This window comes from Triturus cristatus, chromosome 3_2, assembly GCF_964204655.1.
Source record: "Triturus cristatus chromosome 3_2, aTriCri1.1, whole genome shotgun sequence".
Classification (NCBI taxonomy): Eukaryota; Metazoa; Chordata; class Amphibia; order Caudata; family Salamandridae; genus Triturus; species Triturus cristatus.
The window spans coordinates 918,075,080-918,092,316 of NC_140584.1; the positions used below are offsets into that span (position 1 = coordinate 918,075,080).

General features: G+C 40.9%; 5 non-coding genes across 5 annotated transcripts; all 5 read left to right on the top strand.

The window, feature by feature from the left end:
- Nucleotides 1–1,583: 1,583 nt before the first annotated feature.
- On the top strand, nucleotides 1,584–1,799 carry LOC146858608 (small nucleolar RNA U3). Its single transcript, XR_014980501.1, has one exon. It is a non-coding gene; the product is annotated as a small nucleolar RNA U3 (small nucleolar RNA).
- A 3,735-nt stretch (nucleotides 1,800–5,534) lies between these two features.
- LOC146858609 (small nucleolar RNA U3) lies at nucleotides 5,535–5,750 on the top strand. Its single transcript, XR_014980610.1, has one exon. It is a non-coding gene; the product is annotated as a small nucleolar RNA U3 (small nucleolar RNA).
- A 3,162-nt stretch (nucleotides 5,751–8,912) lies between these two features.
- On the top strand, nucleotides 8,913–9,128 carry LOC146858610 (small nucleolar RNA U3). The gene has a single exon (XR_014980538.1). It is a non-coding gene; the product is annotated as a small nucleolar RNA U3 (small nucleolar RNA).
- Nucleotides 9,129–12,290: 3,162 nt separating this feature from the next.
- Nucleotides 12,291–12,506, top strand: LOC146858611 (small nucleolar RNA U3). Its single transcript, XR_014980511.1, has one exon. It is a non-coding gene; the product is annotated as a small nucleolar RNA U3 (small nucleolar RNA).
- Nucleotides 12,507–15,667: 3,161 nt separating this feature from the next.
- LOC146858612 (small nucleolar RNA U3) lies at nucleotides 15,668–15,883 on the top strand. The gene has a single exon (XR_014980611.1). It is a non-coding gene; the product is annotated as a small nucleolar RNA U3 (small nucleolar RNA).
- Nucleotides 15,884–17,237: the final 1,354 nt, after the last annotated feature.

Here is a 17,237-nt window from a genome sequence, read left to right on the forward strand (position 1 = left end):
GTGGCCCAAAGGTGTTGCAGATAAGTTCTGATCTAAAAAGGAAGGGCACAGGCAGAGTTTAATTTTTGAAACAACTGTCTACTGTTGATGGCCGTTCCTTTCTTCATTTGAGGATATGCTGTAAAACGGAATTATATACTGAAAAGTTCAATTCCTGTTCTAATCAATATTAGATACAAAACGTTTCTGGCAAGTATTCACTTCCCAGTGTAAAAAGTCTTCTGTACACAAAACATAAACTATATTTTGGATACTTCTGTAGTGCTGAGACACCTAAAGGTCTTTTAGCTTTGAAAAGCTGCATGAATTCAAGCTGGGTGGTAGTACAAGTTGTTCATGTGAACGCTTTCTTAGATAGCCAGGCATTCAGGGCTCTTCTGAAAGTGATAGGTTCCGTTATCTCCCGTATGTGCTGCAAGAGGTTTTTCACTAAGTCTGGACCCCCGTCGAAGTTCATCGTCTGCTTAGAGTCTTACATGTGAACTGGGGAACAGTTAGGGGCATATCATCAAGCTGGTGATAAAAAATGATCGCCTAATTAGCAAGGTCACGCTAACGCGTGAAACCTTGCATTAGCGTCGGGATTCCTAACGCCCAGCTTTGCATCTCTAATGAGATGCAAAGTGGGCTTACCTGACCTGACATGACAGGAGAAATGTCGCTAAGCGACATTTCTCCTATCATCAAGGCCCACGCTATGAAGCATAGCGGCAGGAAAAGTAGCGATAACCCCTGTTATTGCTACTTTCCTTACGCCTGCTTCAGGACTGACTTAGCCATGGTATCCTATGTAAGGTGGATATCATGGCTAAGTTTGTGAGTCCCTATCAGCAAGCTAACGCCACACTTCGTGACATTATCGCTGGGTTTCCAGCGATTATCTCAAGTTAGGCAGTTAGCGTTAGGATTTTTATCGTTTTTGAGATAAGCGTTGCTAATAGCACGTTATCTCAGCGATAATAATCCACGCTAGCCGGCGATAATTATCCTAGCGCTAAGTGCGCTTAGCGATAATTATCGCCGGTTGTTGCTGATATTGCCCCTTAGTTTGTTTGGGGAAACTAATCAAAGATGTTGCCGTACATTTGATCTGTGGTGCAACTGTTCAAAATTTAAAGGTAGCTTGAATGCTACAACGTTTGTTTCCACGCTTGCAACCTTAGCAGGTCCCTTCTCGCTAGTGATCAGTGTCACTCTTTTGGCTGTTTGACAGATGCTAATCTGGACCAACTATTTGGATTAAAAATCATCTGTATGATCTTGTGGAACCTGCAGTTTTTTGAAGAATTTTCCAACTCTCCCTGTGGTACAGCATTGGGTCAGGAACAGGCAGGCTGAATTTGATTGGTTGCTGATTTAAAATATGCAAATTTATAAAGCAGTGTCTCACCAGGATCTATTGAGTAGGCTTTAATGTAAATAAAGGCGTATGCGTGTGCATCTGTGGAATATTATCTTGTGGAGTAAAAAATATGTTTATATTTATATGTTTTTATTTCCGTTGATGATGCCGAACCTTGTCTTACTGTAAGTAGGAAGGGTTTCCACCCTTTCTGTCTGTGTGAGCTATAAAGAATTTTGTTAAGACTATACTTTCAGGGATCATTTCTATAGTTTTTAACTGAAGAAATGTGTTTGAAAGTGTCTTGTCTTCGCTAACCACGAGGAAGAATTGTAGTTTTCTCTTTTGGGCGTGAAGTGAGTGAACAGTGTTGCATTCATGTAGCTGCTGTTTGCTATTGATGATCGTTCCTGTTCCTTTCAGGAGGATTGGAGGAAGAGAACACAAACTGAGTGGTTAGCTTTTATTTTTGGGTGTAAGAAAGTCTATCAGTTTCTAATTTCTTTTTTAGTTTGTCATTTCTTTTTTGATTTCTTTGGTTTCTTGTAACTTAACTGTTGAGTATATGAATACTTATTAGAAGCTGTTGAGCTTTCTTGGACTTGTGGTTTTTGCAAGAGGTTCTCTTTGAAAGGCACCTCTCACCATCAGTTTATAATTTGGTATGTTATTTATAAAAAAAAGCTTTGTGTTTCGAACATGGATAGTAAAGAGTACATTTTAAATGGACTGTGCGTATGAGCTATTTGTAGAGCCTAGACTTCTGCAAGGCAACTACTGCTATTCAAAAGATTTATCACTCTTTCGAATAGACTGTTTAAAGAAACCTGCTAATGCTAGTTAGGCCGTTTAGAGTAAGAGGAAGCGTAACACCCTGGCTTCTTACAACTTACAAGGCTGCGGTGGATCTTAGACTGCTAAGGATGAAAAACTACTCCTTTGGTATTTGTTAAAGTTTTCACAGGAATTCGTGCGGTGCAAAGCAGAAGTAAGGGACTGCGTCTGTTTACTTTTCATTATAAAAGCTTGCATGCTCAGCACAAAATCTTGCAGCTCCCAACAAGCCCCTGTGCAACCCTTAGTACATCAAGGGCTTGATGCATTCGAACTTTGGAATTTTGCAAGATCCATTGGGGGACAGAGGAGTTGCAACGATCGAATAATGGTCAGAACGAGCCACCTGCTCCAGCAAGTGCCATTTTTTTGGTTCTCCTGGTTCAAGTTAGAGTATTCTTACTTCATTGACGGGAATGTTGTGATATCAGTATAGACTTTCTGCCTCGGGTATCACATTGATTAAATGTTCTATCCCCTCGATATAGAAGCTCAGCTTTAACTTGAGTCTATAACTCAAACAGAGGGTATTTAATGACCATTGTAGCCCCCTGTAGCGTTGTCCTATGGTATTTTAGAACACTGGAAGATTGAGAGCCTCATGTAGAGAATCGGAATATCAGCTGGTTGTAAATAGTAAAATAAGCCCTGTGCCTTGAAAGTTCTATAGCTGTAATGGCTAGAACCCCAAATGCCACCATTTTGGATATCCACTTTGCTGCGACACCTATGAAACGAGGTAGGTGGGCTGGCGCCAGGCCGTAAATTGTAGAAGTTTACAGTTTGGTGACAGGCCAGGTGAATACCCAGAGCCTTTGCCTCTTCTTGGCTTTGTAAGAGTCTGGGGCATCGCCCGACTGCTTTTCCAGCCATGGTCTGTTTTTACGTAAAAATTACAAAGTTGAGACCATATTGTGATAGCCTTTTAGCCTGCCCCAAGAGGCGATTTTCCTGGTCCCCTTTCTTGTGTTTGTCCAGTGCCTTCAACTTTAGTCTATCATGCTGAATTAAACTTTAGTTAGCTGCATAGATTGCAGCGTCAGGTTTTAATTATCTATCACTGATCTGCTGAGAGCTTAGCCAGGTGGCAGAAAAAATGCTCTTGTGATATCTTCCTGTAACCCTTGGACAGCTTGGAATAGAGTTATAAAACTCTTTGTCTTGATATGTTATGTAGAATCAAGATTGAAATAGTATTTGTAAGTGGCCCAAAGGTGTTGCAGATAAGTTCTGATCTAAAAAGGAAGGGCACAGGCAGAGTTTAATTTTTGAAACAACTGTCTACTGTTGATGGCCGTTCCTTTCTTCATTTGAGGATATGCTGTAAAACGGAATTATATACTGAAAAGTTCAATTCCTGTTCTAATGAACATTAGATACAAAACGTTTCTGGCAAGTATTCACTTCCCAGTGTAAAAAGTCTTCTGTACACAAAACATAAACTATATTTTGGATACTTCTGTAGTGCTGAGACACCTAAAGGTCTTTTAGCTTTGAAAAGCTGCATGAATTCAAGCTGGGTGGTAGTACAAGTTGTTCATGTGAACGCTTTCTTAGATAGCCAGGCATTCAGGGCTCTTCTGAAAGTGATAGGTTCCGTTATCTCCCGTATGTGCTGCAAGAGGTTTTTCACTAAGGGGCATATCAACAAGGGCTTTATCTCTGCTTTTTTGGCTTTAAAAGCCAAAAAAGCAGAGATAAAACTAGCACCCTATCAACAACAGGGTGCTAACACGCAAATTTGCATGTTAGCACCCTTTTACTCTACGCTTCCCCTTGCATCTCTAATGAGATGCAAAGGGGGCGTTCCAGAGTAAAATAATAGGAGAAATGTTACTAAGTGACATTTCTCCTATTATCAAGAATGTCGCTAACCCTGTTAGAGACAAAAAAAGCAGCGCTAACCGCGGTTAACGCTGCTTTTTAACGTCTGCTAATTTTCAGACTTAGCCATGATGTCCTATGGAAGGAGGATATCATGGCTAAGTTTGCCTGTCCCTATCAACAAGGTAACGTGTGATTATCACTGGGTTTCCAGCGATAATCTCACGTTAGCCTGTTAGCGTGTAGATTTTTATCGCTATTGAGATAAGCGTTGCTAATAGCACGCTATCTCAGCGATAAAAATTCACGCTAGCCGGCGATAATTATCCTCACGCTAAGAGCGCTGAGCGATAATTATCGCCGGTTGTTGTTGATATGCCCCTAAGTCTGGACCCCCGTCGAAGTTCATCGTCTGCTTAGAGTCTTACATGTGAACTGGGGAACAGTTAGGGGCATATCATCAAGCTGGTGATAAAAAATGATCGCCTAATTAGCAAGGTCACGCTAACGCGTGAAACCTTGCATTAGCGTCGGGATTCCTAACTCCCAGCTTTGCATCTCTAATGAGATGCAAAGTGGGCGTACCTGACCTGACATGACAGGAGAAATGTCGCTAAGCGACATTTCTCCTATCATCAAGGCCCACGCTATGAAGCATAGCGGCAGGAAAAGTAGCGATAACCCCTGTTATTGCTACTTTCCTTACGCCTGCTTCAGGACTGACTTAGCCATGGTATCCTATGTAAGGTGGATATCATGGCTAAGTTTGTGAGTCCCTATCAGCAAGCTAACGCCACACTTCGTGACATTATCGCTGGGTTTCCAGCGATAATCTCACGTTAGGCAGTTAGCGTTAGGATTTTTATCGTTTTTGAGATAAGCGTTGCTAATAGCACGTTATCTCAGCGATAATAATCCACGCTAGCCGGCGATAATTATCCTAGCGCTAAGTGCGCTTAGCGATAATTATCGCCGGTTGTTGCTGATATGCCCCTTAGTTTGTTTGGGGAAACTAATCAAAGATGTTGCCGTACATTTGATCTGTGGTGCAACTGTTCAAAATTTAAAGGTAGCTTGAATGCTACAACGTTTGTTTCCACGCTTGCAACCTTAGCAGGTCCCTTCTCGCTAGTGATCAGTGTCACTCTTTTGGCTGTTTGACAGATGCTAATCTGGACCAACTATTTGGATTAAAAATCATCTGTATGATCTTGTGGAACCTGCAGTTTTTTGAAGAATTTTCCAACTCTCCCTGTGGTACAGCATTGGGTCAGGAACAGGCAGGCTGAATTTGATTGGTTGCTGATTTAAAATATGTAAATTTATAAAGCAGTGTCTCACCAGGATCTATTGAGTAGGCTTTAATGTAAATAAAGGCGTATGCGTGTGCATCTGTGGAATATTATCTTGTGGAGTAAAAAATATGTTTATATTTATATGTTTTTATTTCCGTTGATGATGCCGAACCTTGTCTTACTGTAAGTAGGAAGGGTTTCCACCCTTTCTGTCTGTGTGAGCTATAAAGAATTTTGTTAAGACTATACTTTCAGGGATCATTTCTATAGTTTTTAACTGAGGAAATGTGTTTGAAAGTGTCTGGTCTTCGCTAACCACGAGGAAGAATTGTAGTTTTCTCTTTTGGGCGTGAAGTGAGTGAACAGTGTTGCATTCATGTAGCTGCTGTTTGCTATTGATGATCGTTCCTGTTCCTTTCGGGAGGATTGGAGAAAGAGAACACAAACTGAGTGGTTAGCTTTTATTTTTGGGTGTAAGAAAGTCTATCAGTTTCTAATTTCTTGTTTAGTTTGTCATTTCTTTTTTGATTTCTTTGGTTTCTTGTAACTTAACTGTTGAGTATATGAATACTTATTAGAAGCTGTTGAGCTTTCTTGGACTTGTGGTTTTTGCAAGAGGTTCTCTTTGAAAGGCACCTCTCACCATCAGTTGATAATTTGGTATGTTATTTATAAAAAAAGCTTTGTTTTTCGAACATGGATAGTAAAGAGTACATTTTAAATGGACTGTGCGTATGAGCTATTTGTAGAGCCTAGACTTCTGCAAGGCAACTACTGCTACTCAAAAGATTTATCACTCTTTCGAATAGACTGTTTAAAGAAACCTGCTAATGCTAGTTAGGCCGTTTAGAGTAAGAGGAAGCGTAACACCCTGGCTTCTTACAACTTACAAGGCTGCGGTGGATCTTAGACTGCTTAGGATGAAAAACTACTCCTTTGGTATTTGTTAAAGTTTTCACAGCTATTCGTGCGGTGCAAAGCAGAAGTAAGGGACTGCGTCTGTTTACTTTTCATTATAAAAGCTTGCGTGCTCAGCAGAAAATCTTGCAGCTCCCAACAAGCCCCTGTGCAACCCTTAGTACATCAAGGGCTTGATGCATTCGAACTTTGGAATTTTGCAAGATCCATTGGGGGACAGAGGAGTTGCAACGATCGAATAATGGTCAGAACGAGCCACCTGCTCCAGCAAGTGCCATTTTTTTGGTTCTCCTGGTTCAAGTTAGAGTATTCTTACTTCATTGACGGGAATGTTGTGATATCAGTATAGACTTTCTGTCTCGGGTATCACATTGATTAAATGTTCTATCCCCTCGATATAGAAGCTCAGCTTTAACTTGAGTCTATAACTCAAACAGAGGGTATTTAATGACCATTGTAGCCCCCTGTAGCGTTGTCCTATGGTATTTTAGAACACTGGAAGATTGAGAGCCTCATGTAGAGAATCGGAATATCAGCTGGTTGTAAATAGTAAAATAAGCCCTGTGCCTTGAAAGTTCTATAGCTGTAATGGCTAGAACCCCAAATGCCACCATTTTGGATATCCACTATGCTGCGACACCTATGAAACGAGGTAGGTGGGCTGGCGCCAGGCCGTAAATTGTAGAAGTTTACAGTTTGGTGACAGGCCAGGTGAATACCCAGAGCCTTTGCCTCTTCTTGGCTTTGTAAGAGTCTGGGGCATCGCCCGACTGTTTTTCCAGCCATGGTCTGTTTTTACGTAAAAATTACAAAGTTGAGACCATATTGTGATAGCCTTTTAGCCTGCCCCAAGAGGCGATTTTCCTGGTCCCCTTTCTTGTGTTTGTCCAGTGCCTTCAACTTTAGTCTATCATGCTGAATTAAACTTTAGTTAGCTGCATAGATTGCAGCGTCAGGTTTTAATTATCTATCACTGATCTGCTGAGAGCTTAGCCAGGTGGCAGAAAAAATGCTCTTGTGATATCTTCCTGTAACCCTTGGACAGCTTGGCATAGAGTTATAAAACTCTTTGTCTTGATATGTTATATAGAATCAAGATTGAAATAGTATTTGTAAGTGGCCCAAAGGTGTTGCAGATAAGTTCTGATCTAAAAAGGAAGGGCACAGGCAGAGTTTAATTTTTGAAACAACTGTCTACTGTTGATGGCCGTTCCTTTCTTCATTTGAGGATATGCTGTAAAACGGAATTATATACTGAAAAGTTCAATTCCTGTTCTAATCAATATTAGATACAAAACGTTTCTGGCAAGTATTCACTTCCCAGTGTAAAAAGTCTTCTGTACACAAAACATAAACTATATTTTGGATACTTCTGTAGTGCTGAGACACCTAAAGGTCTTTTAGCTTTGAAAAGCTGCATGAATTCAAGCTGGGTGGTAGTACAAGTTGTTCATGTGAACGCTTTCTTAGATAGCCAGGCATTCAGGGCTCTTCTGAAAGTGATAGGTTCCGTTATCTCCCGTATGTGCTGCAAGAGGTTTTTCACTAAGTCTGGACCCCCGTCGAAGTTCATCGTCTGCTTAGAGTCTTACATGTGAACTGGGGAACAGTTAGGGGCATATCATCAAGCTGGTGATAAAAAATGATCGCCTAATTAGCAAGGTCACGCTAACGCGTGAAACCTTGCATTAGCGTCGGGATTCCTAACGCCCAGCTTTGCATCTCTAATGAGATGCAAAGTGGGCTTACCTGACCTGACATGACAGGAGAAATGTCGCTAAGCGACATTTCTCCTATCATCAAGGCCCACGCTATGAAGCATAGCGGCAGGAAAAGTAGCGATAACCCCTGTTATTGCTACTTTCCTTACGCCTGCTTCAGGACTGACTTAGCCATGGTATCCTATGTAAGGTGGATATCATGGCTAAGTTTGTGAGTCCCTATCAGCAAGCTAACGCCACACTTCGTGACATTATCGCTGGGTTTCCAGCGATTATCTCAAGTTAGGCAGTTAGCATTAGGATTTTTATCGTTTTTGAGATAAGCGTTGCTAATAGCACGTTATCTCAGCGATAATAATCCACGCTAGCCGGCGATAATTATCCTAGCGCTAAGTGCGCTTAGCGATAATTATCGCCGGTTGTTGCTGATATTGCCCCTTAGTTTGTTTGGGGAAACTAATCAAAGATGTTGCCGTACATTTGATCTGTGGTGCAACTGTTCAAAATTTAAAGGTAGCTTGAATGCTACAACGTTTGTTTCCACGCTTGCAACCTTAGCAGGTCCCTTCTCGCTAGTGATCAGTGTCACTCTTTTGGCTGTTTGACAGATGCTAATCTGGACCAACTATTTGGATTAAAAATCATCTGTATGATCTTGTGGAACCTGCAGTTTTTTGAAGAATTTTCCAACTCTCCCTGTGGTACAGCATTGGGTCAGGAACAGGCAGGCTGAATTTGATTGGTTGCTGATTTAAAATATGCAAATTTATAAAGCAGTGTCTCACCAGGATCTATTGAGTAGGCTTTAATGTAAATAAAGGCGTATGCGTGTGCATCTGTGGAATATTATCTTGTGGAGTAAAAAATATGTTTATATTTATATGTTTTTATTTCCGTTGATGATGCCGAACCTTGTCTTACTGTAAGTAGGAAGGGTTTCCACCCTTTCTGTCTGTGTGAGCTATAAAGAATTTTGTTAAGACTATACTTTCAGGGATCATTTCTATAGTTTTTAACTGAGGAAATGTGTTTGAAAGTGTCTTGTCTTCGCTAACCACGAGGAAGAATTGTAGTTTTCTCTTTTGGGCGTGAAGTGAGTGAACAGTGTTGCATTCATGTAGCTGCTGTTTGCTATTGATGATCGTTCCTGTTCCTTTCAGGAGGATTGGAGGAAGAGAACACAAACTGAGTGGTTAGCTTTTATTTTTGGGTGTAAGAAAGTCTATCAGTTTCTAATTTCTTTTTTAGTTTGTCATTTCTTTTTTGATTTCTTTGGTTTCTTGTAACTTAACTGTTGAGTATATGAATACTTATTAGAAGCTGTTGAGCTTTCTTGGACTTGTGGTTTTTGCAAGAGGTTCTCTTTGAAAGGCACCTCTCACCATCAGTTGATAATTTGGTATGTTATTTATAAAAAAAGCTTTGTTTTTCGAACATGGATAGTAAAGAGTACATTTTAAATGGACTGTGCGTATGAGCTATTTGTAGAGCCTAGACTTCTGCAAGGCAACTACTGCTACTCAAAAGATTTATCACTCTTTCGAATAGACTGTTTAAAGAAACCTGCTAATGCTAGTTAGGCCGTTTAGAGTAAGAGGAAGCGTAACACCCTGGCTTCTTACAACTTACAAGGCTGCGGTGGATCTTAGACTGCTTAGGATGAAAAACTACTCCTTTGGTATTTGTTAAAGTTTTCACAGCTATTCGTGCGGTGCAAAGCAGAAGTAAGGGACTGCGTCTGTTTACTTTTCATTATAAAAGCTTGCGTGCTCAGCAGAAAATCTTGCAGCTCCCAACAAGCCCCTGTGCAACCCTTAGTACATCAAGGGCTTGATGCATTCGAACTTTGGAATTTTGCAAGATCCATTGGGGGACAGAGGAGTTGCAACGATCGAATAATGGTCAGAACGAGCCACCTGCTCCAGCAAGTGCCATTTTTTTGGTTCTCCTGGTTCAAGTTAGAGTATTCTTACTTCATTGACGGGAATGTTGTGATATCAGTATAGACTTTCTGTCTCGGGTATCACATTGATTAAATGTTCTATCCCCTCGATATAGAAGCTCAGCTTTAACTTGAGTCTATAACTCAAACAGAGGGTATTTAATGACCATTGTAGCCCCCTGTAGCGTTGTCCTATGGTATTTTAGAACACTGGAAGATTGAGAGCCTCATGTAGAGAATCGGAATATCAGCTGGTTGTAAATAGTAAAATAAGCCCTGTGCCTTGAAAGTTCTATAGCTGTAATGGCTAGAACCCCAAATGCCACCATTTTGGATATCCACTATGCTGCGACACCTATGAAACGAGGTAGGTGGGCTGGCGCCAGGCCGTAAATTGTAGAAGTTTACAGTTTGGTGACAGGCCAGGTGAATACCCAGAGCCTTTGCCTCTTCTTGGCTTTGTAAGAGTCTGGGGCATCGCCCGACTGTTTTTCCAGCCATGGTCTGTTTTTACGTAAAAATTACAAAGTTGAGACCATATTGTGATAGCCTTTTAGCCTGCCCCAAGAGGCGATTTTCCTGGTCCCCTTTCTTGTGTTTGTCCAGTGCCTTCAACTTTAGTCTATCATGCTGAATTAAACTTTAGTTAGCTGCATAGATTGCAGCGTCAGGTTTTAATTATCTATCACTGATCTGCTGAGAGCTTAGCCAGGTGGCAGAAAAAATGCTCTTGTGATATCTTCCTGTAACCCTTGGACAGCTTGGCATAGAGTTATAAAACTCTTTGTCTTGATATGTTATATAGAATCAAGATTGAAATAGTATTTGTAAGTGGCCCAAAGGTGTTGCAGATAAGTTCTGATCTAAAAAGGAAGGGCACAGGCAGAGTTTAATTTTTGAAACAACTGTCTACTGTTGATGGCCGTTCCTTTCTTCATTTGAGGATATGCTGTAAAACGGAATTATATACTGAAAAGTTCAATTCCTGTTCTAATCAATATTAGATACAAAACGTTTCTGGCAAGTATTCACTTCCCAGTGTAAAAAGTCTTCTGTACACAAAACATAAACTATATTTTGGATACTTCTGTAGTGCTGAGACACCTAAAGGTCTTTTAGCTTTGAAAAGCTGCATGAATTCAAGCTGGGTGGTAGTACAAGTTGTTCATGTGAACGCTTTCTTAGATAGCCAGGCATTCAGGGCTCTTCTGAAAGTGATAGGTTCCGTTATCTCCCGTATGTGCTGCAAGAGGTTTTTCACTAAGTCTGGACCCCCGTCGAAGTTCATCGTCTGCTTAGAGTCTTACATGTGAACTGGGGAACAGTTAGGGGCATATCATCAAGCTGGTGATAAAAAATGATCGCCTAATTAGCAAGGTCACGCTAACGCGTGAAACCTTGCATTAGCGTCGGGATTCCTAACGCCCAGCTTTGCATCTCTAATGAGATGCAAAGTGGGCTTACCTGACCTGACATGACAGGAGAAATGTCGCTAAGCGACATTTCTCCTATCATCAAGGCCCACGCTATGAAGCATAGCGGCAGGAAAAGTAGCGATAACCCCTGTTATTGCTACTTTCCTTACGCCTGCTTCAGGACTGACTTAGCCATGGTATCCTATGTAAGGTGGATATCATGGCTAAGTTTGTGAGTCCCTATCAGCAAGCTAACGCCACACTTCGTGACATTATCGCTGGGTTTCCAGCGATTATCTCAAGTTAGGCAGTTAGCGTTAGGATTTTTATCGTTTTTGAGATAAGCGTTGCTAATAGCACGTTATCTCAGCGATAATAATCCACGCTAGCCGGCGATAATTATCCTAGCGCTAAGTGCGCTTAGCGATAATTATCGCCGGTTGTTGCTGATATTGCCCCTTAGTTTGTTTGGGGAAACTAATCAAAGATGTTGCCGTACATTTGATCTGTGGTGCAACTGTTCAAAATTTAAAGGTAGCTTGAATGCTACAACGTTTGTTTCCACGCTTGCAACCTTAGCAGGTCCCTTCTCGCTAGTGATCAGTGTCACTCTTTTGGCTGTTTGACAGATGCTAATCTGGACCAACTATTTGGATTAAAAATCATCTGTATGATCTTGTGGAACCTGCAGTTTTTTGAAGAATTTTCCAACTCTCCCTGTGGTACAGCATTGGGTCAGGAACAGGCAGGCTGAATTTGATTGGTTGCTGATTTAAAATATGCAAATTTATAAAGCAGTGTCTCACCAGGATCTATTGAGTAGGCTTTAATGTAAATAAAGGCGTATGCGTGTGCATCTGTGGAATATTATCTTGTGGAGTAAAAAATATGTTTATATTTATATGTTTTTATTTCCGTTGATGATGCCGAACCTTGTCTTACTGTAAGTAGGAAGGGTTTCCACCCTTTCTGTCTGTGTGAGCTATAAAGAATTTTGTTAAGACTATACTTTCAGGGATCATTTCTATAGTTTTTAACTGAGGAAATGTGTTTGAAAGTGTCTTGTCTTCGCTAACCACGAGGAAGAATTGTAGTTTTCTCTTTTGGGCGTGAAGTGAGTGAACAGTGTTGCATTCATGTAGCTGCTGTTTACTATTGATGATCGTTCCTGTTCCTTTCAGGAGGATTGGAGGAAGAGAACACAAACTGAGTGGTTAGCTTTTATTTTTGGGTGTAAGAAAGTCTATCAGTTTCTAATTTCTTTTTTAGTTTGTCATTTCTTTTTTGATTTCTTTGGTTTCTTGTAACTTAACTGTTGAGTATATGAATACTTATTAGAAGCTGTTGAGCTTTCTTGGACTTGTGGTTTTTGCAAGAGGTTCTCTTTGAAAGGCACCTCTCACCATCAGTTGATAATTTGGTATGTTATTTATTAAAAAAGCTTTGTTTTTCGAACATGGATAGTAAAGAGTACATTTTAAATGGACTGTGCGTATGAGCTATTTGTAGAGCCTAGACTTCTGCAAGGCAACTACTGCTACTCAAAAGATTTATCACTCTTTCGAATAGACTGTTTAAAGAAACCTGCTAATGCTAGTTAGGCCGTTTAGAGTAAGAGGAAGCGTAACACCCTGGCTTCTTACAACTTACAAGGCTGCGGTGGATCTTAGACTGCTTAGGATGAAAAACTACTCCTTTGGTATTTGTTAAAGTTTTCACAGCTATTCGTGCGGTGCAAAGCAGAAGTAAGGGACTGCGTCTGTTTACTTTTCATTATAAAAGCTTGCGTGCTCAGCAGAAAATCTTGCAGCTCCCAACAAGCCCCTGTGCAACCCTTAGTACATCAAGGGCTTGATGCATTCGAACTTTGGAATTTTGCAAGATCCATTGGGGGACAGAGGAGTTGCAACGATCGAATAATGGTCAGAACGAGCCACCTGCTCCAGCAAGTGCCATTTTTTTGGTTCTCCTGGTTCAAGTTAGAGTATTCTTACTTCATTGACGGGAATGTTGTGATATCAGTATAGACTTTCTGCCTCGGGTATCACATTGATTAAATGTTCTATCCCCTCGATATAGAAGCTCAGCTTTAACTTGAGTCTATAACTCAAACAGAGGGTATTTAATGACCATTGTAGCCCCCTGTAGCGTTGTCCTATGGTATTTTAGAACACTGGAAGATTGAGAGCCTCATGTAGAGAATCGGAATATCAGCTGGTTGTAAATAGTAAAATAAGCCCTGTGCCTTGAAAGTTCTATAGCTGTAATGGCTAGAACCCCAAATGCCACCATTTTGGATATCCACTATGCTGCGACACCTATGAAACGAGGTAGGTGGGCTGGCGCCAGGCCGTAAATTGTAGAAGTTTACAGTTTGGTGACAGGCCAGGTGAATACCCAGAGCCTTTGCCTCTTCTTGGCTTTGTAAGAGTCTGGGGCATCGCCCGACTGCTTTTCCAGCCATGGTCTGTTTTTACGTAAAAATTACAAAGTTGAGACCATATTGTGATAGCCTTTTAGCCTGCCCCAAGAGGCGATTTTCCTGGTCCCCTTTCTTGTGTTTGTCCAGTGCCTTCAACTTTAGTCTATCATGCTGAATTAAACTTTAGTTAGCTGCATAGATTGCAGAGTCAGGTTTTAATTATCTATCACTGATCTGCTGAGAGCTTAGCCAGGTGGCAGAAAAAATGCTCTTGTGATATCTTCCTGTAACCCTTGGACAGCTTGGCATAGAGTTATAAAACTCTTTGTCTTGATATGTTATGTAGAATCAAGATTGAAATAGTATTTGTAAGTGGCCCAAAGGTGTTGCAGATAAGTTCTGATCTAAAAAGGAAGGGCACAGGCAGAGTTTAATTTTTGAAACAACTGTCTACTGTTGATGGCCGTTCCTTTGTTCATTTGAGGATATGCTGTAAAACGGAATTATATACTGAAAAGTTCAATTCCTGTTCTAATCAATATTAGATACAAAACGTTTCTGGCAAGTATTCACTTCCCAGTGTAAAAAGTCTTCTGTACACAAAACATAAACTATATTTTGGATACTTCTGTAGTGCTGAGACACCTAAAGGTCTTTTAGCTTTGAAAAGCTGCATGAATTCAAGCTGGGTGGTAGTACAAGTTGTTCATGTGAACGCTTTCTTAGATAGCCAGGCATTCAGGGCTCTTCTGAAAGTGATAGGTTCCGTTATGTCCCGTATGTGCTGCAAGAGGTTTTTCACTAAGTTTGGACCCCCGTCGAAGTTCATCGTCTGCTTAGAGTCTTACATGTGAACTGGGGAACAGTTAGGGGCATATCATCAAGCTGGTGATAAAAAATGATCGCCTAATTAGCAAGGTCACGCTAACGCGTGAAACCTTGCATTAGCGTCGGGATTCCTAACGCCCAGCTTTGCATCTCTAATGAGATGCAAAGTGGGCGTACCTGACCTGACATGACAGGAGAAATGTCGCTAAGCGACATTTCTCCTATCATCAAGGCCCACGCTATGAAGCATAGCGGCAGGAAAAGTAGCGATAACCCCTGTTATTGCTACTTTCCATACGCCTGCTTCAGGACTGACTTAGCCATGGTATCCTATGTAAGGTGGATATCATGGCTAAGTTTGTGAGTCCCTATCAGCAAGCTAACGCCACACTTCGTGACATTATCGCTGGGTTTCCAGCGATAATCTCACGTTAGGCAGTTAGCGTTAGGATTTTTACCGTTTTTGAGATAAGCGTTGCTAATAGCACGTTATCTCAGCGATAATAATCCACGCTAGCCGGCGATAATTATCCTAGCGCTAAGTGCGCTTAGCGATAATTATCGCCGGTTGTTGCTGATATGCCCCTTAGTTTGTTTGGGGAAACTAATCAAAGATGTTGCCGTACATTTGATCTGTGGTGCAACTGTTCAAAATTTAAAGGTAGCTTGAATGCTACAACGTTTGTTTCCACGCTTGCAACCTTAGCAGGTCCCTTCTCGCTAGTGATCAGTGTCACTCTTTTGGCTGTTTGACAGATGCTAATCTGGACCAACTATTTGGATTAAAAATCATCTGTATGATCTTGTGGAACCTGCAGTTTTTTGAAGAATTTTCCAACTCTCCCTGTGGTACAGCGTTGGGTCAGGAACAGGCAGGCTGAATTTGATTGGTTGCTGATTTAAAATATGTAAATTTATAAAGCAGTGTCTCACCAGGATCTATTGAGTAGGCTTTAATGTAAATAAAGGCGTATGCGTGTGCATCTGTGGAATATTATCTTGTGGAGTAAAAAATATGTTTATATTTATATGTTTTTATTTCCGTTGATGATGCCGAACCTTGTCTTACTGTAAGTAGGAAGGGTTTCCACCCTTTCTGTCTGTGTGAGCTATAAAGAATTTTGTTAAGACTATACTTTCAGGGATCATTTCTATAGTTTTTAACTGAGGAAATGTGTTTGAAAGTGTCTGGTCTTCGCTAACCACGAGGAAGAATTGTAGTTTTCTCTTTTGGGCGTGAAGTGAGTGAACAGTGTTGCATTCATGTAGCTGCTGTTTGCTATTGATGATCGTTCCTGTTCCTTTCGGGAGGATTGGAGAAAGAGAACACAAACTGAGTGGTTAGCTTTTATTTTTGGGTGTAAGACAGTCTATCAGTTTCTAATTTCTTGTTTAGTTTGTCATTTCTTTTTTGATTTCTTTGGTTTCTTGTAACTTAACTGTTGAGTATATGAATACTTATTAGAAGCTGTTGAGCTTTCTTGGACTTGTGGTTTTTGCAAGAGGTTCTCTTTGAAAGGCACCTCTCACCATCAGTTGATAATTTGGTATGTTATTTATAAAAAAAGCTTTGTTTTTCGAACATGGATAGTAAAGAGTACATTTTAAATGGACTGTGCGTATGAGCTATTTGTAGAGCCTAGACTTCTGCAAGGCAACTACTGCTACTCAAAAGATTTATCACTCTTTCGAATAGACTGTTTAAAGAAACCTGCTAATGCTAGTTAGGCCGTTTAGAGTAAGAGGAAGCGTAACACCCTGGCTTCTTACAACTTACAAGGCTGCGGTGGATCTTAGACTGCTTAGGATGAAAAACTACTCCTTTGGTATTTGTTAAAGTTTTCACAGCTATTCGTGCGGTGCAAAGCAGAAGTAAGGGACTGCGTCTGTTTACTTTTCATTATAAAAGCTTGCGTGCTCAGCAGAAAATCTTGCAGCTCCCAACAAGCCCCTGTGCAACCCTTAGTACATCAAGGGCTTGATGCATTCGAACTTTGGAATTTTGCAAGATCCATTGGGGGACAGAGGAGTTGCAACGATCGAATAATGGTCAGAACGAGCCACCTGCTCCAGCAAGTGCCATTTTTTTGGTTCTCCTGGTTCAAGTTAGAGTATTCTTACTTCATTGACGGGAATGTTGTGATATCAGTATAGACTTTCTGCCTCGGGTATCACATTGATTAAATGTTCTATCCCCTCGATATAGAAGCTCAGCTTTAACTTGAGTCTATAACTCAAACAGAGGGTATTTAATGACCATTGTAGCCCCCTGTAGCGTTGTCCTATGGTATTTTAGAACACTGGAAGATTGAGAGCCTCATGTAGAGAATCGGAATATCAGCTGGTTGTAAATAGTAAAATAAGCCCTGTGCCTTGAAAGTTCTATAGCTGTAATGGCTAGAACCCCAAATGCCACCATTTTGGATATCCACTATGCTGCGACACCTATGAAACGAGGTAGGTGGGCTGGCGCCAGGCCGTAAATTGTAGAAGTTTACAGTTTGGTGACAGGCCAGGTGAATACCCAGAGCCTTTGCCTCTTCTTGGCTTTGTAAGAGTCTGGGGCATCGCCCGACTGTTTTTCCAGCCATGGTCTGTTTTTACGTAAAAATTACAAAGTTAAGACCATATTGTGATAGCCTTTTAGCCTGCCCCAAGAGGCGATTTTCCTGGTCCCCTTTCTTGTGTTTGTCCAG